Raw genomic sequence first — 6,512 nt, 5'->3', positions numbered from 1 at the left:
TATCATAGGTCTCATACAAGGACTACATACACATCACTATTTGCCGCATCACATGGGCCTCGAATACATCACAATGGGCCTCACTCATGGGCCTCAGATATATCATATGGGCCACAACCCATGGACCTAATGGACATCATAATGGGCCTCATTAAATGGGCTACAAAAACATCACAATGGCCATGCCATATGGGATGGAAATACATCTCATTGGGCCTTACCAAATGGGCCGGAAATACATCATAATGGGCCACGACATATGGGCCGCCTCTCGAATAGGCCACAAAATACATCAAAGTGGGCCTGACGGATGGGTCATAAAATACATCAAGGTGGGCTGCATCAATGGGCCACACCAATGAGCCTCATATATACAACAGGTGGGCCTTGCACATGGGCCTCACTAATGGGCCTCATAGATGGGCCTCAAATATATCAAGGTGGGCCTCACAAATGGGCCACAAGTATATCAAAGTGGGCCTCTTAAATGGGCCACAAAATACATCAAAGTGGGCCTGACGGATGGGTCACAAAATACATCAAGGTGGGCCTCACAGATGGGAGTGGATTACATCTAAAATCATTTCAATAGTTGCAAGTGCAACATGTGTATCACTGTACACATCATTCTATGGGGCATATGGCCACTAATGATGATCAACACGGTCCAACATTAGATGTGCAAATCAGCACCATACAAACATTATCCATGTGAATCAGCATCATCCAATCATTGTCCAGGTGAATCAGCACCGTCCAAACATTATCCATGTAAATCGACACCATCTAAACATTGTCGTTGTAAATCAGCACCGTCCAAACATTGTCTATATAAATCAGCACCATCCAAACATTGTCCAGCGTTGTCTAGCACTGCCTAGACGGTGTGGATAAAACAAATACATCACGATGGTGTCCATGCTAGTAAAACAGGTGGATGGCTTGGGGATCACATACATCAAATGGGACCCACAGAACTTACTGACATCAACTGACCAACTATATATAACTAGTGTGAGATACACCTGCTAACCCATTAGCCTAGCAGGTGGGTCCCACTGGGGCCCACCAGATATATGCAAGATATGTATATATATATATAAAATATATATATATATATATATATATATATCATATATTATATAATTCTATTTATTTATTAATTTATTAGATTTAAGCCTACTGGCCACTGTCTAGATGGACGGTCTGGATGTAGCTGGCCTCACGTGTGGGTGCCATACACATATATTAGCGGGCCCCACTGTCCAACCCATCTGGACGGCAGGTATAAAACATATAAATCAAGGTGGCTTCAGCAGTTGCTGCATGTTGCGTGGGACCCACCGCCTGGATGGACGATGTGAATACAACACATCACAGTGGCCCTTGTACAGCACCATCTAGCAATGAACGGTGCAGATACAGATACATCACAGTGGCCCACAGAACTGCTGACGTCAATCAACAGCTGCTGTTATTGGGACCCACTGTTTGGATGGACGGTGTGGATAAAATACATTCAAAATGGTGGGGTCCCACTGTACTGACAGTGCAGGTAAAACCCACAAATCACAGTGGTCCCACCTCCAGTGGGCCACACGCCCGGGATCAAGCTGATATTTGCGTCTTCATTTGGTCTAGGCTAGTCCAATGGATAACAAGGTGAGCCCCACCAACCGGGCATCCAGAAAAAAAAAAAACTAGACGGTCTGGATGGTGGCTGAACACATTAGGTGGGTCACATACCTTATCATCACTATATAAGAAAAAATGAAAGAGAGAGAGAAAGAGAAAGGGAGAAAGAATCGTGGAGATGGGAGGGACCCCGCCACTATGGGTCCCTCTATATGCAATGCATACATCAAGTGGGTCCCATTACAAGTGGCCCCAAATCAAAACCGAGATGATGAACACCCACCTTCAAAACCACTCCTCCTTTTTCCACACTAGGGTGATCTAGCTCCAAGGAGAGAGAATCAATGATTAAGATTGGATTTTAGAGGTTAGATGATGGGATATGAAGCTTCAAGGTGGGTGGAAAAATGGAGGAAAGCTTGGACGTTGGGAGTTCTCATGGTGTTGCTTGGGAGTAATGAGAGAAAGACATGAGAGCGAGAGAGGTGTAAAAGAGAGAGGGATGGGTGAGTGATGGGGTGTGAGAGGTGAGTGAGTAATGGGTGTACTTGGTTGTAAGAGAAAGTTGACTTTAGGGGACGGGTGGTTGTACTTGCTTGAGGTAATTGATGGGATATGTATTTGACATTTGATTTGATGGATTCTCTTGGGATTGCAACGCGTGGTGTTTTCCTCGAACTGAACACGGGCCCACATCTCCTGGCCCGAGTATCACCTCGGCGTGGGAGACACGGCATCGGAACCGCGGTGACAGCGTGGTCGCTAGGGTATAAGTCTCGGGTCAAGCCGACTCTAGAATGCGAGATACGACTCAGGAACATGTACAAATGCCGGTAACAGATCACGGGTTACCAGAATTCAACCGGGAGGACCGCGGAAGCCTACAGAATGGTATGGGGTAGGATACAGGTCTTACAATCTTAGCCTATGGGTGTAGATGGTTGGTAAAGTTGGAGGTGAGCAGGTGCGAGGGGATCCCATGATGGAATTAGTGCGATCGGGAAGTGTTGCCCCATGTTGGAGGAGCTAACGCTCTGTGATCATATGATGGATGGAGGGTGGATTCCAGATCTGTTCTTGCATTGAGTCTTGCAGGGACTGGAATGGGTCTTTACGGGACTGTTTAACATTGCTAGGTACCTGAAAGCATTTAGAGAAGGACGTGCTTGGGTTGTTGTTGGATGGAGAAGCAGTTTCTTCCTGCTGCCATTTTCTTGTCAGACCAGTTTGTTAATAGATCTATGGGGTATGTCATGAAATCAGAGCACTCTGTATTATTGATGCAGTTACATGTAATGCCAGAATAGTAAATGTTTTGTCTTAGGATGTGTTTGGTTGCACCAAATATCATGAAATTTTATGAAATTTCATGAATAATTAGTCCAATTTGGTGCAAAATATCATCAAATGTCACGATATTTGGTGCAACCAAACATTCCCTTAGTTATGTCAGTTATGCAACTGTTAATAGGCCGGGTGTGTTGTTCATTTGGTTCCAAGGTTTGAACTTATGTGGGTCAGGCCTGACAATATTCAGAATTTTAAAGTTGCTTTGCACAGGTCTCACCCATTCACAGGCTTGATTCTGATGTGTTTGTCTAGCTGCCTATTCATGGGATTGTTTACTGCTCAAGTTTCCCCATGTGGACTGTTTCATATTGCTTACCCAAGTGCACCAGAGTTGTTGAAGGCAGAATTATGTTCTATCTAAAGCCATAACCACAACTAAATCAAATCAACAGGAATGTGTTTCTGCTTTGATAAGATGTGAAAGTATTGCATTTAGTATGTGTTTCTACTTCTTTTATCAGTTACAAGTGATGTAGTGGTCCTCTCTATATTTGAGTTTCTGATTTGATTAATTTGATATGATGCCTATGATAGGTTTTAAATATTCTTCGAGTAACTATTATGAAAAGGAATTGTCTGAGGCATTTGGGTTTTGTCTCGAAATGAAAGGATTGCATTTGGTATGTATTTCTACTTCTTTGCTTGGTTACAAGTATTATACTTTCCAGTGGGTTAGTGTTGAAGGTATTTAGAAGGGCTATGTTAGAGGTTATGGGGTGAGAGATTGCTAATTTCTATTAGATTAGATTTTTTATGGATGCACCTTAGTGAGAGGACAATCTGAATAATTATGATGTGAGACCATGGCAATTTCTAACAGATCAGATGTTTGATGAATCCAATGGTTCCACTAACAAAAATTTATTTATTTATTTATTTTTTTGAAAATCTATGGGAGTTTGGACTACCATAAATTTGATTTTTTCCGATCTTCAAACTCAGACCTTTCCTGCTGAAGAGCGAGCAGCAAAATGATTGCACTAATTCTTTTAATTCTCTTAATCTTATCTTTCACATTTGTGTTCTAGTATTAAAAGTCAACCAGACAAAGTACCATAATGCGAGGTATTCATTTGCAATTCACATATACTGCAGGGTTGCTAGAAATCCTTATGATACCGGTAAGGTAGCTGGAGGTTCTTCTAGTGGTTTTGCTGCAGTGGTCTCTGCAAGGCTGTCTGGAGGTTCTTCTAGTGGTTCTGCTGCAGTGGTCTCTGCAGGGCTGTCCTGTTGCTCTTGGTGTTGACGGAGGAGGTAAATGGTTCTCACTCTGTAGAGATAGGTGAAAACTGTGACCACCAAATTCTATTACAAGAAAAAAAAACTGCTCTCTCTCTCTCTCTCTCTCTCTCTCTCTCTCACACACACACACACACACACACACACACACACTCATGGTTTGGTAGTTGACTCATTTATATCCCTCATTTGGTGATATCTTTAGTTGAACAAGGTGTTATACAGGCCACCATAACTTTCATGATATGTAAGAAATGAAGTTGCTTTAGGAATTATATCCTTTAGAGGATAGACAGTTTGAGTAAATCTTATTAAGTGCATTTTATTTTTATTAAGAAAAATGTTATTAAATCAAATTGAGTAAACTGATGTGACAGGTGCAGAATCACAAAAGGTGGAAACCAACAGGTGCGAAATCACAAAATTCCTGTTTTTGTTTGGCTCATGTCCACCCAATGAGAAAATGGCTGTGAATTTAAATGACAAGATTCACTTTTCAGCCCCATCTTTTCTTCCCTTGCACAAGATAAAGCCACATTTTCTTTCCCTTCTGTCTCACGAACAAAAGACTGGGCCCTACCTATCTAATGACAGCTGAGGCTATCTTTTCTAAAACTACAATTGGGTTTTCTCGAATATAAAAATTTTGATGCTTTGGCAGACCATGAGCATCTAATCCGTCATTTGATTATGTTTAGTATTTAAAACCATATGCAAGGCATGTTTCTTGTGGTCCTGAACCTGTATTTAGATCTCATCCCTAATCCAAACCCAATTCTGAGAATGTAAGTCCTATTTCATGATTAACTTAGACCTGATGGGACCCGATTGCACACCCTAATCCAATTAGAGTTAGATCTTGTGCATAGAATCTATTGTGAATTGTGATTGTGATTTATGCACTGCTGAGTGCTAACAGTTTTCCATGTCCATTTGAGAATGGTTTGCAAGTGACTACCGTACTTCATACCCTTTTATGTCAATAAAACAGAGACAATTTTGTTGCAAGATAGACAAGAAAAGGGTAGAAAATCCATAAGGCAATGGGACTACTCTATACAAATTGAAGTTCTAGGTGAGCTGTATATTGTATTTCATACTTTTACTAGCACAAATCTGCCAAAGATCAGTTCTCATTTGTAATGAGTTCTGAATTATGTTTAATACAGAAAATTCTTGTTCATTGGAGGGAAATGTTAGTTTATTTTGACTTTTTTTTCCAATACGTGTTTTCTTATCTATGAGCTGGAACTTGCATTGAAGAGTTTGGCATGATGTTAATCCCAGGAGCTTTGGTTGGTTCACATGAAGTACATGTGACCGCAAATACAAATATGTTGTATTCCCATATATTTATATAAAATAAGTGGGCATGCTATCTTATTAGTCAAGACATGTCTGCTGAAATGTATTTAATTATATAAAAAGTAAATAGAACATTTCTTGTATGAAATATCCAAAAACAGGATTAAAAAATAAGAAAATTTTCACTTTTTTGAAAAAAGTTTTAAAACGTTCCTAGACATGTTCAGCCACATTGATGCACATGTTCATGTCGATATTTGTTTCATAGCTGGCAATCAGTTTTACCTTCATGCTGCAACATGTAGAGTTTTGCTCTATGAGAACTGACAATCAGTTCATCTTAGTTCATCTTGAAAATTGAGAGTCACAAATCCAGAAACCTGTGAACATGCCGTTTGGTTGACAGATTTATAATAACGAGAAAAACTTGTTTGGTTGACAGATTTGCAATTCAGTTTACTTGGTCATCCACATGCAACTTGAGAAATTAAATGGTGAACAATGTTGTAACAGTTCTCTTTCATTCTGCAATTTCTTTTTTCCTTTTAAGCTTTTATCATTGGTTTTGAAATTGTTGGAGGAAAGAAATAAATACCCATCTTGAGATTTGACAGTGACACAAACAACACTCAATGAGGCTCAATTACTTAAACTAGTCAATTGAAATTGCTTGATAATGCTTAAAAAGTCTGAAAATGAAAAAGAGATTAGGGATGCAATGATAAAATGTGCAACTTTTGTGAGTCTACTATGTGGATAATGGGGTAAATAATCTAGAACAATCGGACTTTTAAAAGGTAGCTTTGTTTTCTTGCTATCATTAATTCAGAAGCCAAAATCCCATATGTTCTAGCATGTTTACTTGTCTGCACATGCTCACAGATGTGTATGGAGAAGTCTTGTAGTGCATGTCAATGACATGAATTCTTCTGCCTTTTCTTGTAATGCTTTTGATAATAAAAAATCAAACAAGACTTTCTAGC

The 6,512-nt window shown here is 39.9% G+C and overlaps 1 non-coding gene across 1 annotated transcript; it reads left to right on the top strand.

Annotated features, from left to right (window-relative positions):
- The first annotated feature begins 3,503 nt into the window (after window positions 1-3,503).
- Window positions 3,504-3,573, top strand: LOC131235927 (small nucleolar RNA Z267). The gene has a single exon (XR_009166440.1). It is a non-coding gene; the product is annotated as a small nucleolar RNA Z267 (small nucleolar RNA).
- The last annotated feature ends 2,939 nt before the right edge of the window (window positions 3,574-6,512 follow it).

The sequence above is a fragment of the Magnolia sinica genome, chromosome 19, assembly GCF_029962835.1.
Source record: "Magnolia sinica isolate HGM2019 chromosome 19, MsV1, whole genome shotgun sequence".
NCBI lineage: Eukaryota > Viridiplantae > Streptophyta > Magnoliopsida > Magnoliales > Magnoliaceae > Magnolia > Magnolia sinica.
The sequence above is the reverse complement of the archived record's forward strand: the minus strand, read 5'-3'. Positions and strand labels throughout refer to the sequence as shown.